We start from the raw sequence: 17786 nt of genomic DNA on the forward strand, positions 1-17786 counted from the left end.
ATACAATGGAATACTACTCAGCCCTAAAAACCGACAACATAATGCCATTTGCAGCAACATGGATGCTCCTGGAGAATGTCATTCTAAGTGAAGTAAGCCAGAAAGAGAAAGAAAAATACCATATGAGATCGCTCATATGTGGAATCTAAAAAACAAAAACAAAAACAAACAAACAAACAAACAAAAACAAAGCGTAAATACAGGACAGAAGTAGACTCACAGACAGAGAATACAGACTTGTGGTTGCCAGGGGGGTGGAGGGTGGGAAGGGATAGACTGGGATTTCAAAATTGTAGAATAGATAAACAAGATTACACTGTATAGCACAGGGAAATATACACAAAATGTTATAACTCACAGAGAAAAAAATGTGACAATGAGTGTGTATATGTCCATGAATGACTGAAAAATTGTGCTGAACACTGGAATTTGACACAACATTGTAAAATGATTATAAATCAATAAGAAATGTCAAAAAAAAAATCTCAAACTACAGAGCCTATTGAGTGTGAGTTCGGTCATTGCCTCATTGGGTCGTTGCATCATTCACTGGCTGGCCGCCTATTTTTAGTTCTGTGCTATTTTTTAGTTCAGTGATGTGACATCAGTAGCTTGAATGCAGCCATGGTGGTAAGTATTTATACCACAGAAATCAGGCGACACTACAAATCAGCACCCTTCCCCACAAAGTTTGCTGTTAAACATTTCTCTGCACACTGGCCTCAGAGATAGTCAAATCTGGTGATTCTCATCTTGCTTCAACCCAGGGGATCCACTGAGGGTGCTTGGTTGCTGCCTGAAGGAGGAGGAGGAAGGGCTGGGCAAGGCAAGAGTGGGTGGGGCTCTGCCCCGAGCCAAGCCAGCAATGTGTGTGTTTGTTTTTAATATGAACTTATGTGTAAGCCTTTGTTTGAGGAAAGTTCTTTTCATTTTTCACAGTTCTTTTTACAAAGTTCACTAAAAACAATGGAAAGTGACTAATCTGGTCTAATCTTTATGGTCAGGAAGTGGAACTTTTTACAGTTCAGATCTAGGGGAGTGAAGTGAATTTTTTTAGGTGTCCCAGAGACTAGTCCACTGCTTTATAGAAGGGAGCTGACACCATGGCACCCACCGTGGGAGGCAGACTCCTGAGACACTAAGAGGGGGCTTCCCTGGGCCCTGAGCCTCAGAGACTCTCATTACTATGCTCAGATGGTGTCCTCCCCAGAACTGTGTCCACTGTGCCCCTTTGCTCTGGAGATGGAGCGGACTCCCAACCAAGGCTTCCGGTGTTTTTCTCCCATAATGAAACCCCTCCTGGTACCTCAGGATGACTGGCTGCTTTTCTGAGCCCATCTTCCCAACTGACGCGAGGCCAAGTTGAAAATCTTACCCTCAAAAACAGGTTTAAAAACCTGCTCCCGACTTTTGGTTGGGGAAATCTGCTGAAAGCCTTAAAAACAAACAAAACAAAACAAAACAACAGTTTTATTTTTTTTTAAGCAAAGCTAGAAATGGATGTCAAGGCCAGCTGAAGGGCTAGTGGATGGGGTGGTGAGGGGTGAGGTCAGTAGGGAAGAGTGAAAGGGTGGCAAAGTGGGGAGAGAAGAGGGTATGGAGGGAAGAGATAAAAAGAAACATTGAAAAGAATCCTTTTTAGGGGTAAGACAATTTACCTACAGGTGTCAAGGGACACAATTTCCTGAGACTGTAGATGTTCTTGCCAATTGCTTCCCTCTAGCAAAACCCGGTCTCCTGTGCTATCAGTTGGTTGTGCTTTATTATGTAACCCCAATCACCCAGAGCCAGTGAGTACATGTAGGTGTTGCACAGACACATTGTGGTAACACCACAATGAAGAATTCTCTAATAAATGTGGTATTGGCTTGCTAGTGCTGCCGTAACGAAATACCACAGACTGGGTGGCTCAATCAGCAGGCGTTGGTTTTCTCACAGTTCTGGAGGCTGGACGTCCAAGATCAAGGTGTGGGCAGGTTTGATTTCTTCTGAGGCCTCTCTCCTCGGCTTGCAGGCGGGCACCTTCTTGCTGTGTCCTCTCGCGGTCGCCCCTCTGTGAGTGCACACATCGGGTGTCTCTGTGTGTCCAAATTTCCTCTTCTCTAAGGACACCGGTCAGAGTGGATTAGGGCCGGTCCTAACGGCATCATCTTAACTATCACCCCTCTAAAACTTACCTCCCAATACTGTTACATTGTGAGGTAACCCAGATGTCTGAGATAATTCATATATTGAGGCTAGAACATCAGCATATGAATTTGGGGGATACAGCTCAGCATATAACAAACGGTTAGGCACTCTTTATCCAATATACGTGCCTAGGACCCAGATCCCATACTCGGCTATTAATGGTGCCCCCTCATTGACACTGAAAGGTCTTATCATCTACACAAATTGACTGCCATGCCTTGGGCTGAGAGCTCCTCACGCTACATGCCTTTACAAAAAAAGTCTCATGTTGCCTTAAAGAATTTTGAAAGTTTCATCTCTCCTTCAAATTCTCTTTTTGCTCTGTTTTCACCAGGAATTCATTTTCATAGATGGGATGTCTTCAAAGGATTTTCAGTATTAGCAGAGACTACTGATGACATGGAAGTAGGTCACCGTCTGAGCACTGGCTGAGCGTGGCCAGTTGTAGCAAGGAGACATCGCTGGTCGAAGTAGACAGGGCAGGTGAATGTCAGATTGTTCCCATAAAAACATGTATTTAGTACTTCCTCTTGTGCTGTGTCACCTGTTCCTTCATTCTTTCCTGAATCCACTGGTATTTGTTGGCATCTAACACAGGCCAGGCGACTGCAGGTAGGCAGGTGAGTGTTGTTATTGATCCCTGCCTGTATGAGTTTACAGTTCAGCTATGCTAACTGTTATAGGAAATGGTTCAGACAGACACAGGTCTTGCCTTTCAAGCGGAGAAGATCCTAAAAGGATCATGACTGGCAATTCTCTTGGGCCTGGAATAATGGTTTCATTCAATCTCCAGAAAAAGACTTAATCGGTCTCTGTGAAGACTTTTTTCTGAGCTGAAGTAAAACTCCTTCCTGTTCCCCATATACACACATTCAAATGATTCAGAAATATGAATTTTACATATCCCTTTAGTGACCTGGGTAGTGAAAAATAAACAAGAAAAAGCATTTTCTGTGCATTTCTTGCCCGCTGCCCCATCGGATTATAAATCACTTGAGGATAAGAATTGAGGTATGTACTCTACAGCCCCAAAGTGTTCTTTGCATGAAGTGGGTACTCAATATATATATATTCAGTGATTTGACCTCCATCTCCAAGAGGAAAGATAGTTTAACCAAAACCACTAGAATACTCAAAAATGTCATCCCTCTCTCAGACTAAGGAAGGAGGAAACCCTAGAAAAAAATGCCCAAGTGACTGTGGGAAAGCCAGCACTCTCCTCACTTGAAGGGCACCAGAGGCCTGCGTTCTTCCAGTAACGAGTTGAAGTTAGAGACAAGGGCTGGCAGTGAGTTCCACTTGAATTTCCTACCACCATTCTAAGGTGTGGACTTGAATAGCATGTAACTTCAGTGGGATTGCTCTGCGGTCTGCTTCTATAAATAGTAGCTTATTTGTGGGTAACCCAGGGCTGCCTATGAAACTGCCAGACTCAGAAGTTAAATCAATTCAATTCAACAGATATTTATTGTGAAGTTCAAGACAAGATTGTTCTCAAACAGTTTCGTGATAAGGAGGGAAGAACTCAGGAATCTGGAGGGGTAGCTAAGAAGAAGGCTGGCCTTTGTATGTTGATGATTTCTCTCTAAGGTCTAGACACTGGACCCCAAGACAAAGAAAAGGTAGAACTGGGCTGTTAGGTGGGAAAATACAGGTCTAGAAAATTGGAATGCTCATCATTCCACACTGGTGATTTGATGACTAGTATGATCCAAACATAGACTTGTGTTCCCTTGGCCAGTGAGAGTTTTAGATTATCGGCATGTGACCGTATGCTGGTCAATAAGAAATGAGAAGGACCAATGCAGGAAGATGGGAAGGGAAAAGGGAGGAAGGTTTCTGGGGAGGGCTAATACATTATTAAGTGTCCTTCGATCATTGTTATGTTTCAGATAACGCTCTAAGCAGAAAAGGATTTAATTTAGGAAATTAGGCACTTAGAAATCCATGGGTGGTCTAGAGGAGAAGGTCCGAGGCTATACTTCCAACAGTAACCAGCAGAACACTGCAGAAATGTCGGCTGGGGTGGCTGCAACCTGTATCACAATTGAGAAGCTGGGGGAACCAGGAAGGCTCCATGGCAAGTGTGGCTACAGAACTACACTATGTAACCCATATCCAGGGATCAGGAAACCACGTCCAGGGCCAGACTGTCCCTGCTTGATCTTCCTGGGCAAAAATAGATGCCCCACTTCCTGCTTCACTGCACCCAGGAAGCAGGTGACGGGGCACTGGGACTTCTGCTGATAGTACAACAAAAGTCCAGTGCCTCTGTGACCATGTTTGCCAGGACAGCAGGTGAAACAGACTCGTCTCCCTTCAGATCTCAAGAAGGTGCATCTGAGGTGCATTCTTCCACATGGGAGGAGCTCTGCTAGGGCACTCCTCCATCCCTGCATACACTCCTTCTCAGGGGGCGTGGAATGACAGATCTGAGTGGTAAATTTGGAAAAAGAGACTTGACATGCATGAACCAGTCCTCCCTTCTCTTTCTTTGGGAGTAAGTTGCCCACAGGGAGTGTGTTTTCCACTCTACGATTCCAGGGACAAGCTCTCCCCTGCGGAGGAAGAGTATGGTCCAGGGTTGCCCGTGACTGGCTGGGTAAATTGGCCTCACGTTGAAGCTCAGTGTTAGGAAGCTCACTTGCCTACAGTTACACTTCCTAATAAAGACTTATCAGAAATAAGGGTAATGTTGACCTCTATATGCCATCTTTTTCTGTTTTTAGTTCTTGTTTCTTGTTGATTGAGGAATCTGATGAGGAAACTAGGGCTGGAGACATGGAATCTGACTCTAGGCATGTGGTGTGTCACAATGCCTCTTGTGTGTATAACCACCAGCAGTTTTCACAGCCTTTCCTCATAACAACATGTTGACAAGTGCTGGACAGGATTTGTTAGCTGAGGAGTTAAAGCTGGACTCTTGATGCTTCCAACCTTTTCCATATTATGATGCACATAGGCAATTACCACCAGACATGTATATCTGTATACACACATACATATATTCATATACATACACACATACTTACATATACATACCCTTGTGTATATGTGTATAGATCTCACTATGGAAAAGGGCTGAGGCTGCCAGAAATGATGAGCCCGGAGATTCTGGCTACCCTAGGCCTTGCCTGGCTACTCTGAGCATTTAGAAGATCAAGCTTTCAGCACACCTATAATCTGTTCCTTGCCCACCAGTTGGGGAAGTTCTAGCTTAGAGAAGCATGCTAACTGGTTCAAGGCCACGAGGTTAATACATAGAAATTGGAACCCAAATCCAAAGAATCTCGACATATCCTGAAATGGAGGAGGCATTTCTTACCATCACATGTCCTCACTATAGCGTACTAGATCAGAGAGATTTCAAAAGAATGGCTTCTCTATCCAGTCTATATCTTCCAGACCAATCTCCATAAATATCGCAATAATAAACCTCAACAAATGTATGTAGAATATACCTACTATGTGCCAGGCGTATTCAGTGAACAACACAAGGTCTCCATAATCACGGGGCTTTCATTCTACCGGAATCTCTATAAGTTCTAGTTTGGGTTTCTTTAAAGTAGAGTGAGAACTTAAAGACACAAGGCAACCTGAGTACAGACTTATTCTAAGCTGTTTATGATTTTTTCCCCAGTCTTTCCCACACCAGTTCAATAGCAATTTTTTTTGTGTGTGTGTGACTTGTCCTTATCAAGCCTTTCCAAATCATACCGCATCAGTTTTCACAGGAACAAAACCTCTTTTTGCACTCGCATTTCATTGGTTTTCACAATAGTTAAATTATATAATCAGAATTTCAAGTACAATAGGCAGAAACGGGTTTGGGGACAAACAGCACTGACCCTGGTGAGCACGCAGCTCAATTTGAGGCAACACAAGTACCCGAGAGCGTCCATACTACAAGGATCTGGAGCGCCATGGACGCTGGCTGTCTTCATAGAGGAAGCAACATCCCCTAAGCTGGTGGCTTGGTGAGGTGGGGGTCAGTTTTAAGAGCTTCTGCCACAAGGGTTCACTGTCTTCCCCAGACCAAACGCATCTTGGACTTTGAGAGTGGCTTATGCCACTCTTTTATTGAAGGGCTCGCATACTTATTCTCAAGCTTTATAAAGGTGAGGGAGACAAGGAGTTGTACCCTTGTTTAGCTGTGTTTTGTTTTGTTTATAAATTCATAAAGGGGAAAATATGCCTCTGTATTGCCTTTTGTTTGATATCTTATGATACGTGCACATTCTTTTCTCCACAATCCTCCTGTAAGCATCTCCCCAGGCAGGGGCCCCAGCCCGTCCTCAGATACCACTTCTTCCCTCAGGATAATGCAGCCTCAGCGCCAGTCTTTTCTTGTGTCTCACAGATCCTGTCCCTCGGGCACCAGCTGAGTATCCCTGCATTTTCCCTGAGCTCAGGCTTCTGCAGGCTCTGTAGCGGGAGGAGGTAAACTTGGGGACATGAATGCCGGTGAGGGAGGAGAAGCAGGGGACGACTGGCTTCTTTTCCTCTGGAGGCAAATGTAAATCACCATCCCCTAAATGCAGATTTCTTCAGAAAATTACCCAGTCTAGTCTTTTTTATTTTCATGAAAAAAGCATATTTCTTTTATGATTATGACTTGGCCCCGATTTTCCAGGCCTGGATTTCCCCCCTTTTGCTGAGAATACCCCTTCCAGAATCATTCAGGGCAAGTGTACTGTGTTCCAACAGCACATCTCTGAGGTCCAAGTTTCTTTCTGTGAGTAGAGGTGGAGTATTCAGTCCACCCTCTACAACAGAACACCCACTCTGTGGGAAAGCCAGTTGCCCTCCCTTATGCAAAGGGCTAGGAAGAGATTATGTGGTTGTATATCCTGACAACAGCACACCAGAAAGAACAAGCCATATCAGAAACAAACAGGCAATAAAACTGATAAGAAGTCAGTGATAAAGAATGCTCAATGTGCTCCTAAATTGACAGTGAGATGATAGAGATTATTTAATCCAACCTGTTTGTAATGCAAATACAGAGACAGTTGAGTGAAAGACACCTGCAGAAGCCAGATCTAGCCTGAGGCAAAGCTGGGGTAAGCAGTCACCGACCTCTAGTCAACTGTTGTATCTCCTCCAGCTACCTTTTTCAAAATGTGGTCTGTAGCGGCCTGAGGAATCCCTGCGACACCTACCTGGTATATGTGAAGTTAAGAACTATCTTCATAAAAATACTGCAATTTTTGTTGCCTTTTTCGCCTTGTTGACATTTGCGCTGAAGGTGCAAAAGCGCTGGTGGGTGAAACTCCTACCACCTGAGCACGAATCAAGCAGGCACCAAGCTCCAGCAGTCATTGCCACACACTTGCCGTAAAAACAAATGCCAGTTTCATTTAAGAATGTCCTTGATGAAGCAGTAAAAGTGATTAATCTTGTTAAATAGTGACACTTTTCAAAACATTCTGTGTAATAAAATGGGCAGTGTGCTTAGAGTGCTTCTACCGCATTCCGGAGTGGGATGGTTATCTCTTGGGAAAGCTCTCTCTACGTGACAGAGCTATGAGTTTGTGAGTTGAACTAGCCATTATTTTTCATGGAACGCCCCCCTTCCTCCTCCTTTCTTGAAAGACTAAATGACAAAGAATGTTTTTTTCTGACTTAGTATTTGGCAGACATTTTCTCAAAATGAACAAAAGGGGGCCTGTCACTTCAGGGAAAACAACTGATAGTATTTGTTGTCAAGGATAAAATTTGAACTTCCAAGCAAAAATTAGAATTTTGGAAAACTTGTATCCGCTACACTGGAGCTTCATAGCTTCCCAAAACTTAAGGATTTTTCCAAAGAGATCAGTTGTGATATTAATGAATGTGATTTTTTTTGATATTATATAATAAAATGGGTCAATATTTGTAATATCTGCATAACTCAGTAAAGCAATATTTTTCAGTGATCAATGCATGATATTACAAAATCATACATGGGTAAAAGATTCATTCAAGGTGCACAACAAATGGATTTTTATGTAACAGAACACAAAAAATTCACTGATAACGCTTTCAGATTCCACGTTGCAACTATCCTTTAAGAAAGTTGTTACATTTCGGTGCAGGATCCAAAAAGAATATCCACAATTATCTAAAGAGACTATTGAATACTCTTTGTTTTTCCAGCTACATATCTGTGTAAAGCCAGATTTTCCTCATACTTCAGTGAAAACAACATACTGCAACATGTTGACCACAGAAGCAGATACAAGAATCTAGTCACCTTCTATTAATCCAGACATTTTTAAAATTGCAAAATTATAAAACAATGTCACTCTTCTAATTTTTTGTTTTGAAAGATTTTTAAATGAAAATGTATAATTTATGTTAATATGTTATGAATTTATTGGTATTTTAAATGAATAAATATTTTAGATTTTCTACCAAAAGACATAACCTACATAAATTTTAAGAGTAAAAGGGTCCTGAGACTGAAAGGTTTGAGAAGCGCTGTATCGCACCATTCTGCCTTCCGGAAAGTGGGCTTGGGGTACTTCCTTCTGCTTTACCCAAATAAGCCAACGCCGTTACAGTTTTATTTTTAAATCCAACCTGCCCTCTTCCTCCAAAGCTGTTTAACAAGTAAACGGAAAAAGTACTGCAGATTCCTGAAATTAAAGGACCCAAAACAAAGAGAAAAGGCAAAAGAGTGAATAAAGGACTTTCTCCAGAGCCTGCCAGGCTGACCAAGGACCACCTCCCCTCTGGCAGCCTCTGCCTATTTCTTTTTACTTCATTGGCCTAACCCCACACCCATCCACCCACTCCCACCCCGTAGTCTCAGCCCTGTCCTGGAACTCTATTGTTTTCTGGGGCCTCAAAACATAAATGACTTTATTAAAGCTTTGGGCTGATTCCCCAGCCCCAGGCCCCTCCATCCTTGCGCCCCCTCTGGGATGACATTGCAGGGAAGTTTTCTTTCAGATCATGCCTCCACCAGCTCACTGCCCTCAGGCTTAGGGCTGAGATGAAAAGGGAAGGCCTCTGTTTCTGGACTAAAAAGGAAATGTAAATCTCTCACAGGCCACGTGCCAGAAGCTGCCAGAAGACCATTTCCCTGTTAGTAAACTCGGCTGTCGGGGCCATCCTTCTCTCCTTTAATAACCTGTGGGGCACTTATTGATTGCACATGCTGGTCCCTCATAAATTAAAACAGGGATGGCTTCTGGTTGCCCAGGACCTGCGTGGATGGAGAAACTGGTTCACAAATACTTGATGCTTATAGAGCACAGGGCATCGCACCACAGAAACAGGAAGAATATGCAACATCGGGCTCAGAGAACACATGGGAATCAACTCCCATGGCTGCAGAGCCTTCCGGGCATGCTGCAGTCCTTAATTAGGCTCTTTCTTGGGCTCCTACTGGAGACCAACAGAAACACTGATTGCGTGCCTCCTGCTGCAGCACGTTCTTCAAACGGGAGGGGGGTAGCAAGCTCTGGTGGGTAGCAGACGGGCCTGCTCCCACCTCTACCCCTCCCCAGGATGGGAGTCGGCAAGTGGGAAGGAGTGTTCATGTCTTGGGCTATGGTGGACAGAGCACCAAGTTAGGAATCAAAAGACATATTCTAAACTCCTGCTTCAACTACCTATAGCTACATGACCTTGGGCAAGTCCCTTTAGCTCTCTGAATCTCAGCATCTTGTCTGGGAAGTGGAAAGAGTAATAATACCTAAGGAAATAAGCCTGCCTGGTGCCCTGTGTGCTCTCAGTAAATGAGTATCCATTGCTGAAACTGAATTTGAATCAGTTAGAGAACATGGCGACAGGTACAGGATTGAAATGATGACATTCTCCTACCTCCAAAATCTGGCATCAGGAACTTTCCATGACTATCCTTAGCCAACGCCCTGCTCTTAAGTAAGAAGTGAGGCCTTGGAACTCACAGCTTGGTAAATTGGAAATGTTCCTCTCATCCTTCTGTCTTCCCGTGCCCCTCCTGACTTGGCTTCTGGATTTAAAATTCATTTCACAGGGAACTTCTCTAAAGTGTCTAGTAAACAGAGAGAAATATGCCAGCATAACTCATCATTCTACTGAAAAAGCTTGGCACCCACATGCCCACACTTGGCAGAACCTTCAGAGTTTCTCTAACTTTAAGGCCCTGGGCAATTATGTCCACTTATGCTTTTCCAAAATGGGTAGCCCTGTCTCCACAGTTCTACTGTGGTCCCTTTTGCCATTGCTGATTAACATGGACCAGAAGGACAGTGTGCATAACCATATTTTCCTACCCCTTTCGCTGGTCCTGGAAATGAAATTTGCTGCCCTGGGATAAACTGTGTCATGAGTTGGATGGTGCCCCCAAAATATGTCCACATCTTGGAACCTGGGAATGTGACCTTACCTGAAAACAGGCTCTATGTAGATATAATTAAATGGAGGATCTTGAGATGAGACCATCCTGGATTACCTGGATGGGCCCTAAGTCCCCAGAGCAAAGTGTCCTTACGAGAGACAAGAGGAGACGACACAGGCATGGAGGAGAAGTCCATGTGAAGACAGAAGCAGAGTGAGGTGGTCCCGAGCCAAGGGGTTCTTGGGCCACTTGAAGCTGAGAGAGACAAGGAAGGATTATCTACCAGAGACTTTGGAGGAAGCATGGCCTAGCTGACACTTTGATTTCAGACTTCTGGCCTCCAGAACTGTGAGAGAATAAATTTCTGTTGTTTTAAGCCACCTGGTTCGGGGTGGGTTGTTATCGTAGCTCTGGGAAGCTATTACAAGTGTGCTCCCTGGGGATGGACCCCAGCTCAGGGTCTTCTACAGGAGATGTCCTCTCCCTCCACAGGAAGGTTTACCTGAGCAGCAGCCTCCTATGGCCCTGGTCAGCAGCCAACTCTCAAGGAATCCACATACCCACTCTGAGGTTGTGGCTGAGGATCACACTGGAGAAAGCATCCTGGGGTGCTTTCAGCATCCATTGGCAGGCAAGGCATAGGGAAAATGGCTTGAATTTTGGAAATAGACAGATCTTGGTTTAAAACTCAACTCCACTGTTGGCTCTGTGACTCTAGATAAAATACTTGCCCTCTTTGTGCTTCAAGTTCCTCACATATAAAATGAGGATAAAGATGCCTATCTTTTAGGCAGGAACAGATCCAGGATCTGAGGCTTGTATAAGTTTAGGGATCCTCTAAAAGAAAATGAATCCGAAGTTTCAATCCAAAATTGGGAGTTGGGCCTTGAAAGAGCCTTGTGTAAGTGAGGGGCCCTGAGACTTAAATTAAACCCACCTCTGCTCACAGGGTGTTTTGAGGATTACAGATAAAAACATGAGGCTCTCGGCAGTGCCCGGCTCCTAGTGGGTGCTCCATAAGAGGTAAAGCTGTTTGGATGAAGAATCCAACACTGCCTCCTGAAAGGTACTTAAATGTGTTTGCAACGCACAGAAAAAACGTCTGGTAGGATACATTCCATGCCAGGTTGCTAGTTGTTGCCTTGAGAGCCATTTTCTCTTTCTCTTCCATAACATTAAACTGACTTTTGGGGGGATGGCCATGTGCTCAGCTAAATCTAGCTTCCCAAGCAGCTCTTGCAGCAAAGTATGGTTATGAGACTAAGTTCTGGCCGAAGAAGTGTAAGCAAAGAAGTGTAAGAGACTTCTATGAAATCTGCTTATGGGAGAGTGTTATGAGTTGAATTCCTCCCCCACCCCCACCCCAGCAAATTCACATACTGAAGTCCTAATCCCCAGTATCTCAGAATACGACCTTATTTGGAAATAGAGCCCTTGCAGATATAATTAATTAAGATGAGGTCATTAGGGTGGGTTTGTAATACAATGCGAATGGTTTCCTTATAAAAAGGGAAAATTCGAACCCAGACACGCACACTCACACACACACACAGGGAGAATGCCATGTGAGGATCAAGGCAGAGAATGCAGTGATGCTTCTACAAGCTCAGGAACAACGAAGATCGCTAGCAAATTACTAGAAGAAAGGGGAGAAGCATGGAACAGGTTTCTCCTTACAGCTCTCAGAAGGAACCAACCCTGCTGATACCTTGATTTCAGATTTTAAGCTGCCAGAACTGTGAGACAATAAATGAATTTCTGTGCTATAAGCCACTCAGCCCGTGGTACTTTGTCACAGCAGTCCCAGAAACTAATACGGAGAGATGTTCCCTTCTTCCTCGCTTTTCCACTCTGCTGCCTGGAGTGCAGATGAGAGGGCAGAGCCTCCACCAGCCATAGTGACCTGAGAATGAGGACCCCACTCACGGAGGGTAGAGCAGAGAGCTGGGAGCCTGAGACCCTACCAACTTCGTGGAGCTGCCACACTAGCCCAGGACTGCCTGCCTTTGGGCTTATTTTCCCAAAAAAATGAGTGGACTTGAAGTTTTGTTATTATTTTGTTTTTTGAAACATAGCTGAATATAATCTTAACTGATACACACACAATTTGGATAAATTAGTTATTCTTTGGAGAGAAGACCAGGATTAGGGATCAGTGGGAGGGGAATTTTAGTTTTATCTGCAATATTTAAATTTTGATATCAAGAATATATTTTGTAACAAAATTAATTTATTTTATAATAAATAATTTATAAGGAAAAAAAGGATGAGAACCTATAGAGAAGAGACTTAAGAAATACATCAATCAATTGCGATCTGTGAACTTTATTTGGATCTTGATTTAAACAAAAATTTTAAAAATTTTTTTGAGATAATTGATGAAATTTAAATTAATTGGATATTTGATATTGAGGAATTATTGTTAATTTTTATGTATGCTAGTATTATTGTAGTTATGTATTTAAACGATCCTTTTATTTTAGATTCTAAAACATGATTTTTCAACTTCAGCACGATTGTTATTTTGAGCCAGACAATTCTTAGTTGCAGGTGCTCTCTTGTACGGTAGGACATTTAGCAACATCTCTGAATTCTATGCATTAAATATCGGTAGAACCCCCATACACAAGTTGCAACAATCAGTAATTATTTCCAGACATGGCCAAATGTCCCTTAGGGGACAAAATTGCCCTAGGTTGAGAAATACTGCTCTAAAGTTTAAAAATATTTACTGGAACATCTGGGTAGGATGATTTGATTTTTGGGTCTTGCTTTGAAATAATCCAGGTGATGGGAGTGGGTAAAGTGTTCCATAATAAAAAGTTTAAAATACACTTTAAAAAGTTGAGTCTATTTGGACTTCTTTTCCTATCAATACGGTGGACTCAATATTTTAAAATATTTTCTCATCATAAAATCTGAGTATATTGGATTAAATATAGTAAATATTTACTTCCTTAGTCCAAGATCTTGTCTCCTACGTGACCATTAAAATCCAAGGCTTAGGTTCCAGATCTGACTGTGGGCAGGGCAGGCCCTTCCCCACTCACCCTTCCCTCCCACTTGCTAACACCCTGCTGCTTCCTTAGCCAGTGGCTCCTCTTGGGTCTACTTCGGTTACCTCTTGACCTAACTCCTGAGGGGTGCCTGGGAGCTGTGAGCCTGGGCCTCCTCCCCTAGTCCTCAAGCTCCTGCCCACAGTGGGTGCGTTTAGAATCAGATTCATTAGGGCCTTGCTATCTGTCTCATCTCCCCAAGAGTCTAGCCCATTAGCTTCGGGCTAACTGCAGAAGCCAGAGCCCCAGGCCAGCCCACTCCCTCTAAACACCACCACACCCCTGCACCCATATTCTCCACCTGCTGCTTCACTTGGCCACCTGCTCAGGATACTCCAGGCCTCCGTGGTGCTCACCCTCCCCTGGGCGCCTCTGCTGAGAATGGCTTTCAGGCCCTCCTTGTCCTTCCCAGGCCCTGAGCCTTCCAAGATTTAGTCAGGACTCCCTCGCCACCTCAGCCACACGTTATCACCCAGGTCCACCAGGGGCCAGTTGGAGTGCAGGTCGGAGGAGGGAACCCTGAGCTGGAGGCAACTCAAGGTAGAAAGTTCCCTGGCAAAGGGAAGTCGGCCCTCGAGGTCCTTGGTGGGGCTGCAAGCTCACCATCCAACACGAGATCTAAGGGGCAGCGGGCTCTGTTCCTGAGGCACCTTGGAGCCAGACCACTGCCAAGACGCCTCCCTCCGTGCTAGAGGCGGGTGGAAGCAGCTCGGGCACCGAGTAAACCGGGGGCGCAGACAGTCTTCGGACAGAGCAGCCAGCAGTGTGGAGTGAGTGGGCCCAGCTATTTTTACACGGATGCTGTTCCAACCGCAGCTGACAGCTTTCGGAGGTGGGCGGTATCTCTGTGGTGGAAGGATCTTTGAGGTGAGAGGGTGGCAGGGGGCCCGAGCACCACCACTTCCTCTACCCTTCTGAGTGTACTCTTATCAAGTCACTAATCCTGGTTCTGCTTCATTTCTGTGCCCCTTAAAGAAGTAGAATGAGGTAGAATCTGGCCACCTCCTTGCCTGGGAGGCAGTCATGGCTGCTCTTGAGTTCCCAGTGCTTTGAGGGCTGTGGGTGGACTTGTGTGAGAAGCCACTTCCCTCCCCTTCATGGGAATGGGGTCATGGATGGACTTACAACAGCACGGGGGACTGGGAGAGCCCTGGGTTCAAATCCTGGGCCCTCCATTTATGAGGCGAGTGCAAAGGCAGGCAAGGTGCTCGACATCTCTGTGCTTCACCATCCCCATGTGTGGAATGAGGATAACCCTGCCTGCTTCATGAGGTTGTTGTCTATTAAATGAGTTTATGTATATAAGTATATACACACACACACACACACACACAATATACATATATTTGTAAATGTATATGTATGAATTATGTACCCACAGAATGCAAAGGCACATACAGAAAAGAGGAATCCGGCCTTTCACGTCAGTGGGGTGGGGGACTCGCCTCAGTCAGCACAGTCTCAGTAGACACCTACCTATGACATTCTAGGGGTCAGCAGTACTGCCTGTTCCCACGACCACAGCTGTCGGGAACAACAGCTGCAGTTCACTGAGAGCCTGCTTGTATAGGGATAGAGACCCTGTCCATCCTCAGGCCCTGCAGTCAAGCAAGTGAAGTAGACCCGGCAAGGGGGAGCCATTTACCATGTCGGAGGAAGAGCATTACTGAAATAATCAAATGTAAGCACAGCAGGACTACAGTTACTTGAGGGTGGAGGCCTATTGATTACTCAGGTGTTCGGGGCTAGGGCTCACCAGCAGTGGTGCTCCTAGTTTTTGCTTGTGGAAACTTGTTTTTACCTATGCACCATTCCCTCCCCCTTCCTCAATACCAAATGGTCCTTTGGGAACCACCCATTTCCCACTCTTTCCGTGTAGTTCAGGTTGGGATGACTTCACCCCACCCCCAGCCCCACTCTGGTCCCAGGGTGGGTATGTGACCCAGGCTTGGCCAACCACAGTCACAGTGACTGGTTGGGGAGTAAGTCCTTTGTCCAGGGAGGGTCAGTGAGAGTCAGCACTGGGACTGTTGCTGAAAGAGGCACTCTTTTCCCACTGGAGTTGCTAAGCTGCGGACATGTAAGCCAAAGCCAGTGGTGGCCACCTTTGCCACTGCATGAGCAGAGTCTGCCTGAGAATAAAGACAACAGAGAGAAAAGGCAGCTCTGAGAGATGGACGCATGTAGATTTCTTGTTGCCCTTGCTGAGCACCTGAAACCAACCATTCCTGAAGATGTCTAATTTTAAATTACATGAGCTAGCATACTACCTTTGAAAAGACAGCCTGAACTGGGTTTCAATAAATGGCAACCAAAGGGGACTAATTCATCTTTCTATTTACTTTTTATTTTGATGAAAAATTTGCAGTTTTTACATTGTGGCATAAAACCAGAACTCTGACATGTTTGACAACATACTTTTGACAGTTCTATTTCTGACAAGGACATGCTGGGGAGTTGCAGGAACACCTCCCCTTTGTCTGTCCCCCTCCTTTCTCAGTACACTTTTATTCGGAGCTCCACAAATGTATGCTAATGATCTTATGATGATGACAGTCAGAGTGGGCATGAGTAGGATTAGCATAGGCGAGACAAGAGGCAAAAAGACTACTCAGGAAGCCAATGTAATGTACCAATTGAGAAGTGAGAAGGATCTTCACAAGGTGGTAGCCACAGATACAGAAAGGAAAGACCCTGCAGGGGTGGGATTAGCAAGGTCTGGCAATATGTTAAAGGGTGAAAATGTCAAAATAAAATGCTTTCACCTACGAGACTCTACAGGACCTGGACCTCCTGTTTGGTCCCTGACTTATAGCACTCTTTCTCTTGCCCTGTCTGACCAGCTGCACTGGCCTTTGTGCTCAGTGTCCTCTGCTCAGGACACTCTGACTCCATATAAGTTCATTTCTTCACTCCCTCCAAGGCCTCTGCTTGGATGGCATTGCATCAGAAAGGCTGCCCTGAACTCCCCCTTCAACTGATCTATTTTTACAGACCCTCTCTCAGCGCTCCTTATCCCTGCTGACTTTTTCTCCATTGTACTTAACCCCTCATTGACTGTATGTATACATTTCTTTCTTTTTTCCCTTTCTTTCTTTCTTTCTTTCTTTCTTTCTTTCTTTCTTTCTTTCTTTCTTTCTTTCTTTCTTTCTTTCTTTCTTTCTTTCTTTCTTCTTTGTATTGAAGTACAGTCAATTACAACGTGTCTATCTTTGGTGTACAGCACAATGTCCCAGTCATGAATATACATACATATATTCGTTTTCATTTTTTTCCATTAAAGGTTATTACAAGATATTGAACATAGTTCCCTGTGCTATACAAAATGAAATTTTTTATTATCTATTTTTATATATAGTGGCCCTATATATATATTAAATATTGTATATATATATTATAGGTATTGTAAATCTGAAACTCCCAAATTTATCCCCTCCTACCCCCTTTCCTTGGTAACCATAGGATTGTTTGCTAAGTCTGTGAGTCTGTTTCTGTTTTGTAGATGAGTTCATAGTGTCCTTTTTTTTTTTAGATGCCACATATGAATGATATCATATGGTATTTTTCTTTATCTTTCTGGCTTACTTCACTTAGAATGACGGCCTCTAGGTCCATCCATGTTGCTACAAATTGCATTATTTTATTCTTTTTTATGGCAGAATAGTATTCCATTGTATAAATATACCACAAATTCTTTATCCAGTCATCTGTTGTTAAACATTTAGGTTGGTTCCATGTCTTGGCTACTTTACATAGTGCTGCTATGAACACTGGGGTGCATGTGTCTTTTCACAGTAGAGGTCCCTCCAGGTATATACCCAGGACTATGTGTATATATTTCTTTTTGATCTTTCTTGACTAGAAAGCAAACTCCACAAAGGCAGTGACTTTTGTTCACTGCCGAGTCCCCAGAACCTAAGGCAGAATCTGGCACAAAGTAGGTACACAATAAATAGGAATAAAGAAATCTTGAACAACTGGGACACTGTGATGTGGCACCGACAAAAACAGAAGCCCTGGGAGATGAGTGGGGGCCATGGTTGGTGGCGTGGAGGAGTGAGGGGGTGAGTTGGTTTGGAGCCCATGGAACTTGAATTGAGATGTGCACATGGCACTATCAGGCTGGTGGTTGACGTGCTAGTCTGGCTCTCAGGAGAGCCCGAGGTGGGGATCTGAGAGTTATGCATCAAAGGCTGGTGGAATCTGTGGAATCAGTGAAAAATCCCTGA

At 44.2% G+C, this 17786-nt stretch overlaps 1 long non-coding RNA gene across 1 annotated transcript in view; it reads right to left on the reverse strand.

The window, feature by feature from the left end:
- Positions 1-14352, reverse strand: part of LOC116153345 (uncharacterized) — a 31774-nt gene extending 17422 nt beyond the window's left edge. The window contains exon 1 of the long non-coding RNA XR_010381155.1: positions 14161-14352. This is a non-coding gene — a long non-coding RNA (uncharacterized LOC116153345). The remainder of the gene's footprint in view (positions 1-14160) is intronic.
- Between the last annotated feature and the right edge of the window lie 3434 nt (positions 14353-17786).

The sequence above is a fragment of the Camelus dromedarius genome, chromosome 5 (assembly GCF_036321535.1).
Source record: "Camelus dromedarius isolate mCamDro1 chromosome 5, mCamDro1.pat, whole genome shotgun sequence".
In the NCBI taxonomy this organism is placed as follows: domain Eukaryota; kingdom Metazoa; phylum Chordata; class Mammalia; order Artiodactyla; family Camelidae; genus Camelus; species Camelus dromedarius.